This window comes from Pogoniulus pusillus, chromosome 6, assembly GCF_015220805.1.
Source record: "Pogoniulus pusillus isolate bPogPus1 chromosome 6, bPogPus1.pri, whole genome shotgun sequence".
Classification (NCBI taxonomy): Eukaryota; Metazoa; Chordata; class Aves; order Piciformes; family Lybiidae; genus Pogoniulus; species Pogoniulus pusillus.
The window spans coordinates 16,398,638-16,417,782 of NC_087269.1; the positions used below are offsets into that span (position 1 = coordinate 16,398,638).

The following is a 19,145-nucleotide window of genomic DNA, read 5'->3' on the forward strand; positions in this document are numbered from 1 at the left end:
CCTAGAAAGGAATAACCCCATGCATTAGTAGAAGGCTAGGCATCAGCTGGGTGGAAACCAATTAGGCAGGAAAGAATGTGGAGGGTACTGGCAGGTGAGGAATGGAACATAAGCCACTGGAGCTAAATGCTCCTGTGGCAATGAAGGCCAACACCTTCATGATGTGCATTCAGAAAAGCACTGTCAGCAGGTGATCCTTACTCTCTAGCATCTCTGAGGCCACGCTTCTGGAGTATTGTGTCCAGTCCTGGGCTCTCTAGTACAAAGATGACATGGGCATACTGGTGTGGATCTGTTAAAAGGCCACAGAGATGATGCAGAGATTGAAGTAGCTGTCATATGAAGAGAGGCTGGAAGAACTGGGATTTTTTAGACTGGAGAGGTTCAGGAAATATCTTGTCAGTATGTATAAATACCCAATGGGAGGAAGAAGAGAAGATACAAACTCTTCTCAGTAGCATCCAGTGAAGGTACAAGAGGCAGAAGGCATACACAAAAACACAAGAAATTCCATCTGAACACAAGAAAAACATCTTTCATGTGAGGACTGTACATCACTGAATTAAATTGCCTATTAAAAACTCAACTGGAGACAGCCCTTGGCCAAATGGTCTAGGGTACCCTGTTTTGATCTAAAGGATTGGACTATAGACGATCTTAAGACATCCTCTCCACCTTCTCCGGCTGTGTGATTCTGAGGTTGTATATCTATTTGCTCCATTACATATATAAATGGAAACCACTGCCATTTAGCATGAAAAAAAATGTTAACACCATGTCCTGAACTTTTAATTTATCACTTACACAATATGCTCTGCTTTCTTATCTACAATAAAGAATTTTAAGTATGGAATAAGAGTAATACTACACCATCATATCTCTGTGGAAATCTTGTTACACTTTGGGGATTAAACAAAATGAACACTAGTTAGAGGTATTTTAATAATCCAACAAACTGAAATGTTAACATGCAATAAAATTAAGATTAATGCCAAACATTACTTATATTTTAAAAATGAAAACATGTAAAAAACCCAGTTGTTTCAAACCCACACTTTAACATAAGACATGTGCCTGTATTCATATTTCAGTTTATTATTCAAGCCACTGCTGCACATTTGTCCCTTTAGTATCTTTTCCATTTACTTCACATCTATTTCATTAGTTAGAAGCATCCATTTCATTAATACAACAGGCTCAACTTTCTTGTTTAGGCTCTAGTACTAGAGAAGAAGCAAAGGAGGCTAAGGGTGGTAGGCCAGAGATAGGGGTTAAACCAGCAGCCCAGCTGAAGTGTATGTACACTAATGCCTGCAGTATGCGTAATAAACGAGAGGAGCTGGAAGCCTTGGTACAAGAGGAAAAGCACGATGTTGTCACCATCACAGAAATGTGGTGGGATGACTCACAAAACAGGAGCACCATAATCAATGGCTACAGACTCTTTGGGAGAGATAGGCAAGCAAGAAGGGGTAGAGGAGTGGTTCTGTATGTTAGGGAGAATCAGGATATCATGGAAATAGAGATTAAGGATGATCACATTGAATCCCTATGGGTAAGAATTAGAGGGAAGGCCAGCAAAGCTGACATCCTGGTTGGTCTATTATAGATCATCCAACCAGGAAGAAGAGGTTGATTTATTATTCTTTAAGTAGCGGGAAGCTTCCTCAAGAACACCTGCCCTTGTTCTTGTGGGCGACATTAACACTGCAGAGAAGAGGCAGTCTAGAAGGTTCCTAGAGTGTATGGAGGACAACTTCGTATCTCAGCTGTTATGTGAGCCTATCAGGGCTGCAGCCCTGCTTGACCTGCTGTTGAAAAAAAGAGGAGCTGGTGGGAGATGTAGTGGTCAGAGGCTGCCTGGGGTCCAGAGACCATGAAATTATAGAGTTTTCAATATATGGAGAAACCAGGAGGGACATCAACAAAACCTCCACACTGGACTTCTGAAGGGCAGACTTCACCCTATTTAAGGAACTAACTTGGAAAGTTCCTTGGGAAACAGCCCTTAAAAACAAAGGAGTCCAGGAAGGTTGGACCTACTTCAAGAAAGAACTCCAGAAGGTGCAGGAACAGGCTGTCCCAGTGTGCCAGAAGATGAGCCAATGAGGGAGACAGCCAGACTGGATGGGCAAGAAGCTTCTGAAGGAATAAAGGGGGGAAAAAGAGTGTGTATCACCTTTGGAAAAAAAGGGGAGGTTTCCCAGGAAGAGTTCAAGGACGTTGCCAGGTCTTGTAGGAAAAATTAGAGGCAAAGGCACATTTAGAACTCAGGCTGGCAACTGCTGTTAAGGAGAATAAAAAAGGTTTCTGTAAATATATTAATGGCAAAAGAAGGGCTGAGGACAAGCTCCACTCCTTATAAGATGGAGAGGGGATATAGTAACAGAAGATGAGGAAAAGGCAGACATACTTAACACCTTCTTTGCCTCAACCTTCAACAATGGGACAGGTTGTCTCCAGGACAACTGGACTCCTGAACTGGCAGATGGAGCCAGGAACCAGTATAGTCTCCCTGTAATAAAGGAGGAAGCAGTAAGGGACCTGCTGAGCCACTTAGATCCTCACAAGTCCATGGGACCAGATGGGATCCATCCTAGGGTGCTGAGAAAGCTGGCAGATAGCTGCCCAAGCCACTTGCCATCATTTATCAACAGTCCTGGCTCATGGGAGAGGTCCCTGAAGATGAAGCTGGCCAATGTGATGCCCATCCATAAGAAGGGCTGGAAGGAGGAACTGGAAAACTACAGACCTGTCAGCCTGACATCGGTGCCAGGAAAAGTTGTGGAACAGGTCATCCTGAGTGCCATCAAAAAGCACCTATAGGATGGCCAAGGGATCAGGCTCAGCCAGGAAGGGCAGATCCTGCCTGACCAACCTGATCACCTGGTGAACACAGGGAGGGCTGTGGATGTAGTCTACCTGGACTTCAGCAAAGCCTTTTACAGAAACTGCCACAACAAGCTCCTGGCAAAGTTGGCAGCTCATGGCTTGGACAGATTCACTCTGATACGGGTCAAGAACTGGCTGGAGGGCTGGGCCCAGACAGCAGTGGTGAATGGTGCCACATCCAGTTGGCAGCCAGTCACTAGTGGTGAGCCCCACCTGGGCCTGGGCCTGTTCAGTATCTTTACTGATGATCTGGATGAGGGGATTGAGTCTAGCATCAGTATGTTTGCAGATGACACCAAATTAGGAGCAAGTGTTAATCTGTTGGAGGGTAGGAGAGCCCTGCAGAGGGACCTTGACAGGCTGGATGGGTGGGCAGAGGCCAATGGGATGAGATTTATCAAGGCTAAGTGAAGAGTTCTACACTTTGGCTACAACAACGCCAAGCAGTGCTACAGGCTGGGGACACAGTGGCTGGAGAGCAGCCAGGATAGAAAGGGACCTGGAGGTACTGGTAGACAGTAGACTAGACATGAGCCAGCAGTGTGCCCAGGTGGCCAGGAGAGCCAATGGCATCCCGGCCTGGATCAAGAACAGCGTGGCCAACCAGATGAGGGAGGTTATTCTTCCCCTGTACCCAGCACTGCTCAGGCCACACCTTGAGTACTGTGTCCAGTTTTGGGCCCCTCAATTCAAGAGAGATGCTGAGATACTGGAATGTGTCCAGAGAAGGGCAAAGAAGCTGGTGAAGGACTCAGAGCACAGCCCTATGAGGAGAGGCTGAGGGAGCTGGAGTTGTTTAGCCTGGAGAAGAGGAGGTTCAGGGGTCATCTCATTGCTGTCTACAAAGGGAAGCTGTAGCCAGGTGGGAGTTGGTCTCTTCTCCCAGGCAACCAGCAACAGAACAAGGGGACACAATCTCAAGTTGTGCCGGGGGAGGTCTAGGCTTGATATTAGGAGGAAGTTCTTTCCAGAGAGAGTGATTTGCCATTGGAATGGGCTGCCCAAGGAGGTGGTGGAGTCATCATCCCTGGAAGTGTTCAAGAAAAGACTGGATGAGGTACTTTGTGCCAGGGCTGGGTGACAGGCTGGACTGGATCTTGGAAGTCTCTTCCAACCTGGTTGATTGTATTCTATTAAAAAATGAACAGTTTATTTTAGGCAAGGGGGCTTCATTTTTTTTCCACATAGAAATTTATTTAATATTGGAAGATAATAGATGCTAATAACTAACTAATAATTAGAAAAGCTAAACTTCTGAATATGCATGAAAGGCTTTGTGAGACTACAGATGGAGTTGTAGTCTTGCAGCAACATTAGCAAGTGATTCTGGTCAATTCCACATCTTCCATTCAAAACTTTGTAGGCAGTAGGAAGAGTGATACATCTGTGGTGACTATCACTTTTTCACAGATACCAGTAGAACTAAGGGCTGGATTGAAAACAGAAACCTGCTTGAACAGGCAAGGAAAATCTACAACAGAAAGATAGAAAGACACCTCAGCAAAATCCTGAGAATCCCAAAGAGATTCATCACTATTGAGGACAAGGAAATTTTGACATAAAACAGAGAAAAGGGCTTCAAATCCCTTTCAGCAGCAAGACAATTTTCTTCTGTGGAGCCACCTGAACTAACAGTCTTCCTCTAGTGATATTTAGAAAATTGCAATATCAGCAGAAACCTGTAGGCTACTCCTTTTAAACAGTGAGTAGCAAAAACCCCAAAACTTCTAGATCAAAATGGATCATACATTGGAGAGCAGAAAATGTGGTACTAAATCATAGAATCAACCAGGTTGGAAGAGACCTCCATGATGATCCAGCCCAAGCTATCACTCAGCCCTGTCCAATCAACTAGACCATGGCACTAAGTGCCTCATCCAGTCTTTTCTTGAACACTTCCAGGGACGGTGACTCCATCACCCCCCTGGGTAAAGTATAAGAGGAGACCAGCAAGTCATCTAGGCAATTGTTATTCTGGCTTCAATGTATGAAGAGTTAGGGGCTCCTTTTTTAAAAATTAAAAGGTAATTAACAAAAATGTTCAACATAACTTTAAAAAGACACATTAGTCTAGCAACAAATACGCTAACTTTTAAAAACAAATATGAAGGCAAAGAAAATCCAGAGTCAAATCTCTCCACATTGCAGTAAAGAATGTGATACGGTATCACCCAGCAACCATCATCTAGATGGAAAAGATAGAGTGTAATACAAAAATGAAGCAGATATAAAACTAACAGCCTCAAGCTGTGCCAGGGGAAGTATAGGCTGGATGTTAGGAAGAAGTTCTTCCCAGAGAGAGTGATTTCCCATTGGAATGGGTTGCCCAGGGAGGTGGTAGAATCACCACCATCCCTGGAGGTGTTCAGGAAAAGACTGGATGAGGCACCTTGTGCCATGGTCTAGTTGACTGGATAGGGCTGGGTGCTAGGTTGGACTGTATGATCTTGGAGGTCTCTTCCAACCTGATTGATTCTATTCTATTCTAACAGTGACATATTTGAAGTCCTTCTTCAGGCTCATCTTATTTCATGTCTGTGAATATGGCAAAAGGTTGAGATATTTTGATAAAAACTGGCTGTAGGAAGCACTCATGATACAGAGAAGGCTCTGGCTAACTTTCAGACGAAAATCGAAGATTATTGGTATAGACACAAATGGAAAAACATTGAGCAACTCTTCAAAACCACATGATTAAAGATAGCAGAATTTCTGTGATTATGTGACATCTTATCATTTGTGACCAAAAGGAAAAATTACACACTGGTGTCTAGTTTACTTCAAGAAGTAAGCCAATCTTACGTACCTGTAAGACAAACTTGATCTTCATCATCTGACAAAATATTTTCCAGTAGACCAAGAAGAGCACTAGCATTATTATTCAGGATTTTGAGGAAACACTTCAGGTACAAGGTTTTTGATACAGATGAGGTGCATTCAGAATTCAAGTTACTAGCCTTTGTATCTTGCTCTTTATTTTGCTACCTAGACAGACTAAAAGGCACTTGCTCTACTTGTTTGATCCTGAGGAAGACACATGATCAATGTTTATAATTTATTGAGAGCTACACACCAAGGATGGAGATGTTTTTTAAATAAAAGCATTGAGATATTAAAAACTGGCAATCAAAGAATGAATTTAGGGTGGAAGTTCAAAGGAAGTTCTAAGCATGGGAAGAAAGGTTCAGAAACATGTTTCCAGAAAGAGCAACAGGGCAAAGAACTTAATGGGTGTTAAGGTAGATTGTGCTAACTATATGACTGGGATTAGATAAGATTGCTGCCTAGCTCAGAAAGGCCAAATCACTGCAGTGAAGAACTGCTCCCTACTCTGCTCCTGCTCTTCCCAGTCTTTTGGTTACCACTATTCCCACCGAAGATCAACTGGGGCTTTGAGAGGACTATACACAGTTTTTTTATCTACAAGAGAAAAGTTTTCAGACATAGCTCTTACATTATTATAGAATACTGCATACTGATGTCTAGAAGTTGTTCTTGAGATTAGAAGATTTAACCAGCAACTAAACAGAGCAATGCATTGAAAACATACTGAAATGATACCGACTCTACAGGTATTCATTAAACATTTGTCCTTCTTGCCAGTTTAATGGATTCCTGATACCAAATAAACAGCCAAAACCAGAATTTGATTGTACGCTATGTATATATGCCTTAAATCCTGACAGTATCCTTTCTATCCTTTTTTAGCCTGGAGAAGAGGAGGCTCAGGGGTGACCTTATTGCTGTCTACAACTACCTGAGGGGTGGTTGTGGCCAGGAGGAGGTTGCTCTCTTCTCTCAGGTGGCCAGCACCAGAATGAGAGGACACAGCCTCAAGCTATGCCAGGGGAAATTTAGGCTCGAGGTGAGGAGAAAGTTCTTCACTGAGAGAGTCATTGGACACTGGAATGGGCTGCCTGGGGAGGTGGTGGAGTCGCCGTCCCTGGAGCTGTTCAAGGCAAGGTTGGACGTGGCACTTGGTGCCATGGTCTAGCCTTGAGCTCTGTGGTAAAGGGTTGGACTTGATCTGTGAGGTCTCTTCCAATCCTAATAATACTGTGATACTGTGTGATACTGGTCTTGGTATCTGAAAACTTCATGTAAGATTCTGTTAGGACATATAGCTACCAACACCTCTTGTTACTTACTACTTTTATGTTAATCATTGAACAAGCCAATGAAAAGTATTCTTATTGCAGCGTGTAGCTAAAAAGCAACCATAGAAAACAGAGAGGTCATAGACCTGTTGCAACATAGTTATTTCAATGGCATTAAGTCCTCTTAATGGGGACATAAAGCAATATTGTAGACAGCTAACTCTTCTGCATTCAGCTCCTTTCAAAGCAATGTCCATTAAGAAACATGCAGCACTATAGTTTCATGACACAAAAAGAACGCTCAGCCTGTTGCAAATGTTTAAATGGTAGGTGGGTCTGTCACTCACTGAAATTATCAAGCCTTCATTGTGTTTTATGCAGTAATTATTGTATGATCAATAGAATCTGGTGACTGTAAATACATTTACCTACATTCTCTTAGCTGACAAACAATTTTTCACTGTATATTAGAAAAGAAATAAGTGGTTTTCCAAAGTAACTTGATCCACACTTTGGCACCCAACCTCAAATTTCACTTAAAAATGTACACTGGACTGAATCCTAAGCAACAACAGAAATTGTTCAAATGGTCAACATTTCAGAACTTTCATGTTATCCACATGTGATCTACATAATCAAAGTGTTGGTGAGAACAATGCAAGTTACACGAAAAAAGTGTTTTTATTACAGTGCTACCTCAGACCAGTAGATGTACACCACTTAATATACTATGGCCACATCAGGGACTATTGTTCATTATAGGATTTCCAGTTAGAAGAATCAGAGAAGGAAAAAAACCTGCTCTCCCGTCCAGGTTCAAAGACAAAGCCAACAAAGTTCACCCTTACTGACTGTCATTTGACCTCTTTTTCTGTGGTAAGCCAAATCCTCAACAACAGAATCTCTTTTAATTATTTTGTTATATACTAGACTGAGCCTTCCACCTTAAGCATCATAAACTGTTGTATATGTGAGCATGATTTAATTCAACAATGACTTGCAGTCTTGGATTTCAATGAAAGGCTCCATTTCAGAATGTTTCTTCTTCAGCTCTGACCTGTCTCTTTTTGAATCTTTGTCTTTCTATTTCCAACTTGTCCTTATTTTTGGCTCATTTATTTTGTTGCTGTAGAATAGCGGTATGAAAACTACTGCATATTTGCCAGTTTTCAGAGTAGGTACATTTGATAGTTAATACAGATCATATGTTATTGCTTACCTCATGGATTTCTGGGTTATCATTAGTTTATTTTACTAGTATAACCCTCTTTTGCCACACATATATACACACACTTCTACAGTAAGCTCACAACTTGTAAAACTTGCAAATCACATCTGCTGCTGAAGAACACAAACTTCTTAATTCCCTCATTCTGATGACTTAATGAAATGCATAGGCTCCATCTATAACACACAACATCTTTTCAATTAGAAAGCAATATTTTTTACATAATTAGAACAAAAGAACTTAATAATATCTGCCACTTACAGTATTATCAGAAACATGTTGAACAACTAAAGCAATTAACCTCAAACTAAATTAGGTCCACCTGAAATGATAAAGCTTTAGACTAGTTCTGCTAGCAACAAAATTAACCAAACGCACAAAAATATACTGCCATAAAATTTAAATACTAATAATTTCTACAGTGTGAAGCCATGATCTTAGCCTAAAGCTCTCATTTAGGAAATACTTGCCTCAGGAATAAGTACTGCTAAACACAAACACCTTAATGAACAGCAGTTCTTCCTAGCTCAGCTCATTTAACAGGCAAGTGTCAAGAACTATTATAATATTGCCTTAGAGGCAGAAAGAAAAATTATTGGAAACAGCTTGACTTATCACATTTTAAAGGTTTTTTCAAAGGATGGAAATAATCGAAGTAGATATCACACAGATTTTAGTTGCTGTTTATAGGCAAGTCAGCATTTTCAGTGGAAGTTGTGGTCTCCCTAGCCCAAGTTTCCCCCATTCCGCATCTCAGAAAACAAGGCTTTCTACAGGCTAAAGCCTGAAAGTAAAATTCAACAGTCTGGTTATTATCAGTCTTTCCACGTGCAGCAAAAATGAGCGGACATATGTGATCCTAAAGCATCATTCTTACACTGTCAAACACTTCCAACTCTGCTAGAGATTTCAGGCTATAATGTGCAAATCTCTGCTACACGCTCTAATAGTACTTTCCATTTAATCAGGAGAGAAGGAAAAACTCCCTCTAGAACTACAATAAATAACTAGAGATTAGTTTTAAATGAAACGATGTAGTTTATATCTGACCTGAGTTTCAGTCTTTTCCTAGTGGGAAATATAAATTCAGCATTTGAGTACATAATCCTACAGCTCTCAGAGCCGACTCCACCGCGAACACTTTACATGATTTATAGCTCTCCTCCAGATTCAGATGACAAGTCTCGGCGGAGCAGGTGAAATAGGGTATTTTTCCCTTCCTTCAGAGCTCATTTCCTCGTATGTAAATTAATTAGCAAGTCTTCCTCATCTTCGCGTAAGGGGAGAAGACAAAGCAAATGGATTATCAGCATTTAGTTTCTCACACGGCGCGGGTGACCCGGCTGTCCGGCGAACGGAGCAGGCTCGCTCCTTAACTGCTGAAACCACAACGTTTTCGACTGTATCAGCGGCAACAGAAGTGAACCCGACCCCCATGGAGTTACGCCAAGAAAGCAAATTTTAACCCACGAGTCGGAACTGGGGGAACGTAAAGGGAACGCGAACACACCCACAGAACCCGTACATTTCTCTGCCCCCTCCTCGCAAGTTAAAACTGCACTGCCAGCGCCGCCGTGCTCCCTCCACACCCCCTCACCCGCAGCCCTGCCCCCTTTCCCGACTACCGGGGAAACCGGGGTCGACTCTCGACTTCCATTACCTCCTCCGATGCCGCGGAGAGCGTCACGGCCGTGGCTCTGCGCCGGAACGGAGAGAAGCGGAACGGAGTGGGCCGCCTGTGTCCTCAGTCCCTCGCCCAGCCGCGGTACGCCTCGAGCCGGTGGCACAGCCCGATCCATACAAATGCGTTAACAGCAGCCACACCGTGATTAATTCATCAGTCCCAGTGACCAGAGGCGGAGGCAAACCGAGAGGAGCGCGGCTGGGGAACGGCAGCGCGCACGGGAGAATCCCTTCTCCTGGAGTTCCTCAGTGCGGAGGGAAGAGAGGCTGCGCCTTGGTCGGCTCGCCGCTGCTGCCCGCGCCCGACCAGATCTGAGGGAGAGGGGGCAGCCCTGTAGGCAGGTGAGGGCTGCTTTGCCCTCTGCGCCCTTTAGCGAGGGGAGCCGCTAGGGCTCAGCGGGCGCGCAATACGCGCACTCAGCCCTCTGTCTGCAGGACGTCGCCCGAGAGCCGTGCGGGCAGCGGTCGGGAAAAGGTACAGTACCGTGGGAACTTGCAAAGGCTCCACCCCACGAAAGGGATTTCAGTCACTGCTCAGTTGAACGCCGAGGGGATTCCCCAGTTCAGCGGTAAACGAGCTGTGGTCGGGGAGTGCACCCCTTGTTTCTCGCTGCTAGGTGCCCTGGCTGTGGAGATGGGCTCTAGAGCCCTGAGCCGGGCAGTGCCAGAATTTCTGCCCTGACCGCAGAAATATCACTAAAGGGTTCATGTAGTCCCGGTCACATTAGGACGACAGGGTTCATTTGCACAGAAGTATCATACCCATCTTCCTCCCCACCCAAGCTCCTCCGAATGAAAACAAACGTTCGTCCGTTTTGCAAGTGGCTAGAGCCAGATTTCTCCCGGGAAAGCGCCGATGGCATGCCTGTGAGCTGCTTCGATCTGCTGAAACAGCAACATTGGCTCCGATATTTGCCCCGGATTTTACTGCCCCCTCTTGGGAGAGGCAGTCGTGGTTTCTTCAAATACCACTTGTTTCAACTTCCAGTAGGCTGGATTTGCAGCAGGTGTAAGCAACCACACTGATTTTTAAGGGGGTTCCAAAACAACTATTGTAGGCAGCTGCCTTTGTTTTCCACTCCAAATCGAGGTAGAAGTCATGCAAGTTCACCATCCTCCTCCAATACCTACTACAAGATGTACTCAGTCTACAACCTAAAGTAGCAGAGACTCTTTCAGTCACCTTATCTTCATAATCAGATATCTCCCTTATCAGATGATGAAATATGTGTAGAACAGATGGTCCTTCACCTCATCTTTAAAACCGATTTTGCCTACCTGGTAGCTCATCATGCTTCATGGTACTGCATTTGAATGGGATATTGTCAATGTTGATCATGTGTCAGGAGAAAAAACTTCTCCTGTCACTTCTTGGGGATTCTAGGTTAGCAAGAATTTTCAGTCTGTCGCAGCATCCCAAGTTATCAAACAAAATTCGTAGAGAGATTCCCCAAATTGTCATAAACCCTTAGTTAGATAATCACAGGCAGATTAAAGCTGTGTAAGGAGGGAGAATAAAATACAATGAAAAGGTTTTATGGGAAAAATTAATTTACGTGACACTTTATTGTTATTTTCCCTTTCACATTACTTAAGTACAAAGGAGTAATTACTTGTAATTCCACAGCTGGGGTTGCATTGAGGTTTGCAATTATAGCAGGACTAAAATCTCTCTTTTTAATCCTTGAATGCTTGCATTTAGATTACACATTTGGCATAGTAACACTTGAGAATTACAGATTAATTTTCTTTTAAAAATATTTGCCTTCTGCAGATAAAAATAATTATTGTCTTCTTTAAAAAAAAACACATTTTCTTCACAGTTGTGAAGAGTTTTAAAGATTACCTTTTATATTGCATGCTGGTAGGATGAGAACATTGGTCAAGTTGATTTTGCTCTTTTAAAGTTAAGCATATAAAGTCATCCCATTATTTGTCAAAGTTCAATTAAATTTGTCAGAGAGACCTCTTTCCAGTTTTGCTATTAAAAGTATTTTTCCTGGATTAATATTCTGATGAAATAAAGTTTTCTTTGAATTGTGGTGTCTGTTTTTCAAGTGTGTTTAATGTTCTTTGTCGTTTTATGACTGGATATAACTACCATATTATTTCATTTCACTTAGCTTAACGTAATTATATACTATTAGATGAAACCATTTAATCTAATTTTAATAGGAAAAAAAAATCTGTTTGTCAGAGTCAAGTTTCAGATGAGTGTATCAGTTTTAGCATGAAAAAAATATTTTAAAAACCAAACAAACTGGGATGAGTGAAGCCTCTCAATCACCAAGGCAAAACTTTGCTTTTCATCAGACTGTGTTATCTAGTATCTTCTGTAATCCAGTGGTTCAACTTAAAACCAATTCATTTCACTCTTCCTACTGCAGGTAGTGCCTGAGCATCACTCCTCTGATGTTTTTCTCTCAATAATGTTCTTAAGTATTAATATCTTCTGTCACTATTTGCTGAATTCAAGTGCAACTCTCATTTTTTTATTTACTTGAACCAGATTCTCTTTTAAGCACTTTTAATAAAACAAGTTCTGTATTTCCATGATGACTGTGACCTATTACAATCTAAATTACCCTGTGTTAAACACTGATGGACTAGAATAAATGGCATTCTTGTAACCTCCTACTAGAATTGTTCATACTAGCATCAGGTATCCATCTCCATTTAAGCACTGATAAAGACAGGGATGGTTGTACTTTCTTTCAGAATTTTCCTATGTTGATATCTTATAGCTTGTCCTGTGCTCAGTACTAACAAGTTTTTGTCATGTTACACAACTTTTGGCTCTCAAACTATAAGATTATAGTAAGAGTTTTTCTTAGGTCTGTGACGGTTTGGGTGTTCCCTGCACCCCACACACTTTAGAAATCACCCAGACTAGACTCAGCCGGCTCTGGGAATATAAATGAAGCTATTTATTTACAGCTAGCACAATATACAAGCAGATATTTACAGTATATACAGAAATACACAAAGTAAAAGATAACACAGAAACACAAGAGCCCTCCCAGAAACCTGAGTCCCCAGGAGGGGCTCTCAACCACCCCTTCACCTTCCCCCTGCCCCTCTCAAGCTTACCCTAGTCCCAAGGAAGAATAGAGGTTTGGCCAAGAGGTTAAGAAGCAAAGTGGGTTAATGAGGTTAGGGAGATGCAGCTCAGTCAGAAGCCCAAGGCAGAGTGTGACAAAATGGCGAGAGTGTTATCTAATGTTTTCGTTTCTTCTTCAGCAAGACTCTGAGGGGAGTAGACATCCCCATTGTTTTCCTTTCACAGCCTGTGATCTAGTTCTTCTCACCAAAACATTCTAGCTTGCTTCAAACTACCACCAGGTTCTAGTGCATAACTTCGAATATTCCTTGTCTCTGATATCTTGTGTGCACTGTTGTCAAGCTGGGAATCAACAGTAATGGTCACATTTTCTGATTTTCAAAGATTACTAGTTTTTATGAAAAAATAGTGAAATTATGAAGAGATATTGAAATATTAAGACTCATTCATCAAGAATCTAGCAAATTGTTTGTTATGCATTGATCTCTTGTCAACATGAGCCTTCTTTGTTTTGCAGGTCTTTATCTGTTTCACAGATTTGTAGTTTTCATCTCTTCCATTTAAGTAGATGCCTATATACAGATGCATGCTTCCAGGAAGCTAGCATTTAACTCTGGAAAAGCCAACGGTGTCCAGTGAAGATGGTGGATGAGATGCTGTATGTTTGTAATAGGATAAAAGTACACTATAACTAAAAGGGTAGAGGAGAAATACATGTGTGGATAGCCTGGTAAAATGCAGCCCCTCTGCAATGATAAGACTTCTTACAAACGGCCTAGGATTATGACTCAAAGGATGTGTTGATTTGAGCATGATTGGAACATTTTAATGATCATTAGTTGTGAAAAGAAAATAATGATGACATCTGTATTATTCATTGGTTTGCTGAAAGGGATAAAAAAGCCAAAATGTAAACAGTTTGTCCCACTCCTTTCTGGGACACTGCTTCTCTTCCTTCTTTTCCTTCGCTCTGCTCTAGTATCTTCCATTAACCTTGGCTAACCAAGTAACAAGTAGGCTTTGCTGGTTGATTTGGTTTCTGTCTGGGAAGGAAGAGAGAGAGAAAGAGAGGCTTTGATTTTTTTTTTTTTTTTTTTTTTTTTTGGCCTGGGAGGGAATTTGGATTTATGTATTATTTCTTGTTTGTATGTAGTTGTAAATACTTGTAGGTGTATTGTGTATGTATGCTTGTAAATTTAGCTTTGCTGCAAATATAGCTTTATCTTGCTTCCAAGCTGGTCTGGTAAATTTCAAGTAGTGTAGGGGAGAAAGTTCCTAACCTGCCACTAAGGAAAATCACCATGGTCAGAGAAGGGGGAGGAAGGACCTTTTCTTCAATGCTTTTCACTTGTTTCTTCTATTTTTGGAAATCCTTCAGATCCCTTATTACAGAATTTAACTGCCTATACAATTTTATTCATGAGATATCTCAATGATTTTGTGGAGCTCCGTAACTATAAAAGTGTTCAAAATTGCAAAGGTTTCATACTTTTCCTGTTTATTGAACTACAATTTTATGTTTCTACTGAATATTTAGCATTCTTGCTAATGCCTTATTGGTATTGGAAGATGGACAGATACATTACATATCCATGCATAGTTCCACTACTGTATCATTTAGGTGAACACAGATTAATTGGAAATATTTCAGGTGATATGTGTATTCATATTGTGGGTAACTTCAATTTTCAGTGCTGTCACATCTAAGATTATAGCCTTGGTGCATCTTTATCAAAAGTTTTGGATGAAATCTGGGTCACATAAAAATCAAAGAAATTCTGCTAGTTCCTTTGTCAGGACTACGATTTCATTTGTGGGATTTTCGCTGTTTGACATTGAATTCCTAATTAAAGTAGCTTATATAGAATATAAATATAGATTTTTTTTTCCCCTAGAAAATTAATTATATTGAAGGAAGAATATTTTATGATAAGATCAGTTCTGACTTAGTAAAACTAAAGGCAAATTCTAGTAATACAGCCATGTGAAATATCTCTGGCCTGAAGGCCTTATGCTTGATTCAAGGCTTAACACTCAAAGTTTGGTTACAATTACTCATCCAGTAAGGTTCATGAAGTTGGCCTGATTTGTGACTAATTCTGGCCACTGATACTGTGGTTTCAGTTGAATAATAAGTATTTGTTTCAATCTGAGGAACATTGTGCTAGTTTGAAGCAGGCTAGAATGTTTTGGTGAGAGAAAGTAGATAATTTAGCTGTGAACAGGAAAACAATTGTGATGTCAACTTCTCTCACAGTCTCGCTGAGAAGTATGGGAACAAGAAGGGTAAACATTAGATAACATTCTCCATTTTGTTCTCACTTTGCTTCTGGCTTCAGACTGAGCAACATCTCATTAACCTTGCTGCCACTAACCTTCCTTCTTAACCTCTTGGCTGCACCTCTATTCTTTCTCAGGATTGGGGTAAGGTTGAGAGGGGCAGGGGGAGGTGCTGGGGTAGTTAAGAGCCCCTCCTGGGGACTCAGGTTTCTGGGAGGGGAGTTGTGTTTCTGTATTACTTTTTCTTTGTATATTTCTGTATATAACTGTATATATTGTAAATAGCTGCTCGTATATTGTGCTAGCTGTAAATAAATAGCTTCATTTATATTCCCAGAGTCCGTCTGATTTAGCTGGGGCATTTTAAAAGTGTGTGGGGGGGGTGGGATAGAAGCCAAACCACCACAAACATACTAAATATTAAGGCATAAGGGGTGTGTCTTGCCTTGGTTTTCAATTAACTTTGAAGTTAATTAAACATCTGACAAATAATGGGACAGATCCACCTTTACATACTGAAGTCACTAGAGTTCATTATGAGGGCATGTGACTCAACATTTCCTCAAAGACCTTTTCAGCTTTATAACAAAATGAGATTATCTCGACAAGTGTGGATTTCAATTTGAATGAAACTTAAAGGATCTTTATCATATGAAACTTCAGGGTTTCACATAGGCAGGATTTGGTATTCAATTCATTACCAGCCTTTGAAATACTCCAGAGAACTCCATCTTCTCTCATGTTTATCAAGTAAGTGATTGTAAATCCTGACATCTTAATTATTATTAAATTACTTTTTATCACTGAAGTAATAAAGACTGCTATAAATCCTTGCTAACAGTAAAGTGATAGACACAAGTTACTCAAAAGACATCACTGCTATTGAAAGCTGGCATTTTATTTTCAAAAATGGAGCAAATATGTCATTCCCAAAGGGGTTTTGAGGGCATTCCAAATAAGTGTAGATAATATTTGAAGCTGAATCACTTCAGCCTATATGCTATTTCTGATTTTAAATTTTCTCACTCCTATGTCCATTGCACTGTTTTAAGTTGTGTCACCAGAGGCGCTGAACTGAAGAAAGGGAAAAAATAAGAATGGTGAATTAACAGTCACAGCAAGGAATAAGATGATGCAAAAAAGATGTTACTTGGAACTGCTAGTCCATCTGAGTTGCACCTTGTGGGCAGACTGTAACTAAAAGTAAAATTTCTCTTGTAAATTTCTCAGCTTGAAAATGCTATATGCAGCTAGGATAAGTTGCACAAAAGATCTGGTGGCTAGAGTACATAATCTCTGAGAAACCTCCTCAAGCTGTGCAATTAGCCAATGAAGGTGAGTCAGAGGGCGGTGCCTGGCGAGCGGCACATTTAAACGAGGAGCGGCAGAGGCGAAGCTAGTTGTCTCTGCTGAGCCCAGCGCGCGCCGCTGGTAAAAAAAAAAAAAAAAAAAAAAAAAAAAAAAAAAAAAAAAAAAACCACCACAGCTAACAACTCGCAGGAGACCTTCAGGATAGCAGACATGGTTCGAACTAGGTCCAAGCTGTATAATACTTGTAAAACTGTGGGCACCCAAACAGAGCCCACCTGTAGGAGTACAGGCGTCCAGACGTCTGGATGTGAGGAGTGCTGGAGCCTGGCACTCGACACAGGCAATGGCTGCATTAGGTGTGAGCAGATTGATTGTCTGCTTACCCTGGTGGCTGAACTCAAGGGAGAGGTGGAACGACTGAAGGCTGAAAGGGAAGGTACAAAAGAGCAACATGCTCTGCAGTCCCCCTTGCCAGAGGGAGACGAACAGAGCAACCAAGAAGAATGGATGCAGGTGCCTGCCAGAAGGGGCAAGGGAAAACCCTTCCAGCCATCTTCACATCCCGAGCTGCCCTTACATAACAGATATAGGGCACTAGAGGTTGAGGATGAGGTGATCCTGGAGCAGGCAGAAGCATCACCAGCTGGGAGGGCAACTCAGTTGCCCCCTCGCATCAGAACAAGTACCCAGAAGAAAAAGAGGAGGGTAATTGTTATTGGTGATTCCCTTCTGCAGGGAACAGAGGGCCCCATATGCCGGCCAGACCCCTTCCACAGGGAGGTCTGCTGCCTCCCTGGAGCCCAGGTCAGGGATGTTACCAGGAGGCTGCCTACTGTAGTGCAGCCCTCTGATTACTATCCCTTATTAGTTATACAGGCAGGGAATGATGAGATTAATAACAGAGGGCTAAAAGCTATCAAAAGGGACTTTAAGACACTGGGGAAAGCAGTTGAGGGAGCAGGGGCACAGGTAATCTTTTCATCTATACCCTTAGTCACAGACTGGAATACAGAGAAGAATAGGAAAGCATATTTGATGAACAAGTGGCTCAGAGGTTGGTGCATCCAACATAACTTTGGATTCTTTGATATTGGGGAACTTCATCTTGCCACAGGTCTGCAATCAGCAGATGGGACACAACTATCACAGAAGGGGAGAAGGACCCTGGCACATGAGCTGGCTGGGCTTGTTGAGAGGGCTTTAAACTAGAATGGAAGGGGGAGGGGGTTAAACATGACAGCACCAGAGATAAATCAAAGGGAATTGAGGAAGGTAGGCTAGAGCTAGGAGTAAAAGCAGCAGCCCAGCTGAAGTGCATGTACACTAATGCACGCAGTATGGGTAACAAACAAGAGGAGCTGGAAGCTCTGGTGCTGGAGGGAAACTATGATATTGTCGCCATCACTGAAACATGGTGGGATGGCTCACATGATTGGTGTGCTGTAATCAATGGCTACAGACTCTTCAGGAGAGACAGGCAAGGGAGAAAGGGCGGGGGAGTGGCTCTGTATATTAGGGATGCTCTGGATGTCATGGAGGTAGAAATCAGGGATGATCAAGTTGAGTCATTATGGGTGAGACTTAAGGCGAAGGCCAACAAGGCTGATATCCTGGTTGGAGTCTGTTACAGACCACCCAACCAGGAAGAAGAGGTTGATTTATTACTCTTTAAGCAACTGGAGGCTGCCTCAAGATCACCTGCCCTTGTTCTGGTGGGCGACTTTAACCTACCAGACATCTGCTGGGACTTAAACACTGCAGAGAAGAAGCAGTCTAGAAGGTTTCTGCAATGTGTGGAAGACAACTTCCTATCCCAGCTGTTACGTGAGCCTACCAGGGGGGCAGCCCTGCTTGACCTGCTGCTCACAAATAGAGAGGGGCTGGTAGGGGATGTGGTGGTTGGAGGCTGCCTGGGGTCCAGTGACCATGAAATTATAGAGTTTTCAATACGTGGAGAAACCAGGAGGGGCATCAACAGAACCTCCACACTGGACTTCCGAAGGGCAGACTTCAGCCTATTTAAGGAACTAATTCAGAAAGTTCCTTGGGAAATAGCCCTTAGAAACAAAGGGGTCCAGGAAGGTTGGACCTGCTTCAAGAAAGAACTCCTGAAGGCACAGGAGCAGGCAGTGCCACTGAGCCGGAAGATGAGCCGACGAGGGAGGCAGCCAGGCTGGATGGGCAGGGAGCTGCTGAAGGAATTAAAGATTAAAAAGAGAGTGTATCACCTTTGGAAAAGAGGGGAGGTGTCCCAGGAGAAGTTCAAGGAGGTTGCTAGGTCTTGTAGAGGAAAAATTAGAGAGGCAAAAGCCCACTTGGAGCTCAGGCTGGCCACAGCTGCCAAGGAAAATAAAAAGTGTTTCTTTAAATATATGAATAGCAAGAGAAGGGCCAAGGACAACCTCCAGTCCTTGTTAGATAGAGAGGGGAATAGAGTGACAAAGGATGAGGAAAAGGCAGAGGTGCTTAACACCTTCTTTGCCTCAATCTTCACTAGTGGGACAGGTTGTCTCCAGGACAGCTGGACTCCTGAAGCGGTGGATGGAGTCAGGGACCAGTACAGTCCCCCTCTAATCCATGAGGAAGCAGTAAG

At 42.4% G+C, this 19,145-nt stretch overlaps 1 protein-coding gene across 3 annotated transcripts in view; it reads right to left on the reverse strand.

Annotated features, from left to right (window-relative positions):
- LOC135176049 (heparan sulfate glucosamine 3-O-sulfotransferase 1-like) overlaps positions 1-10,915 on the reverse strand; it is a 95,736-nt gene extending 84,821 nt beyond the window's left edge. The window contains exon 1 of one of the 3 annotated variants that reach the window (XR_010302542.1): positions 9,878-10,915. The gene's annotated coding sequence lies outside the window, so the exon portion shown is untranslated. Of the gene's footprint in view, positions 1-9,267; positions 9,705-9,877 lie in introns of those variants that run through there. The other 2 variants (XM_064144655.1, XM_064144659.1) reach the window with 2 other exon arrangements.
- Positions 10,916-19,145: the final 8,230 nt, after the last annotated feature.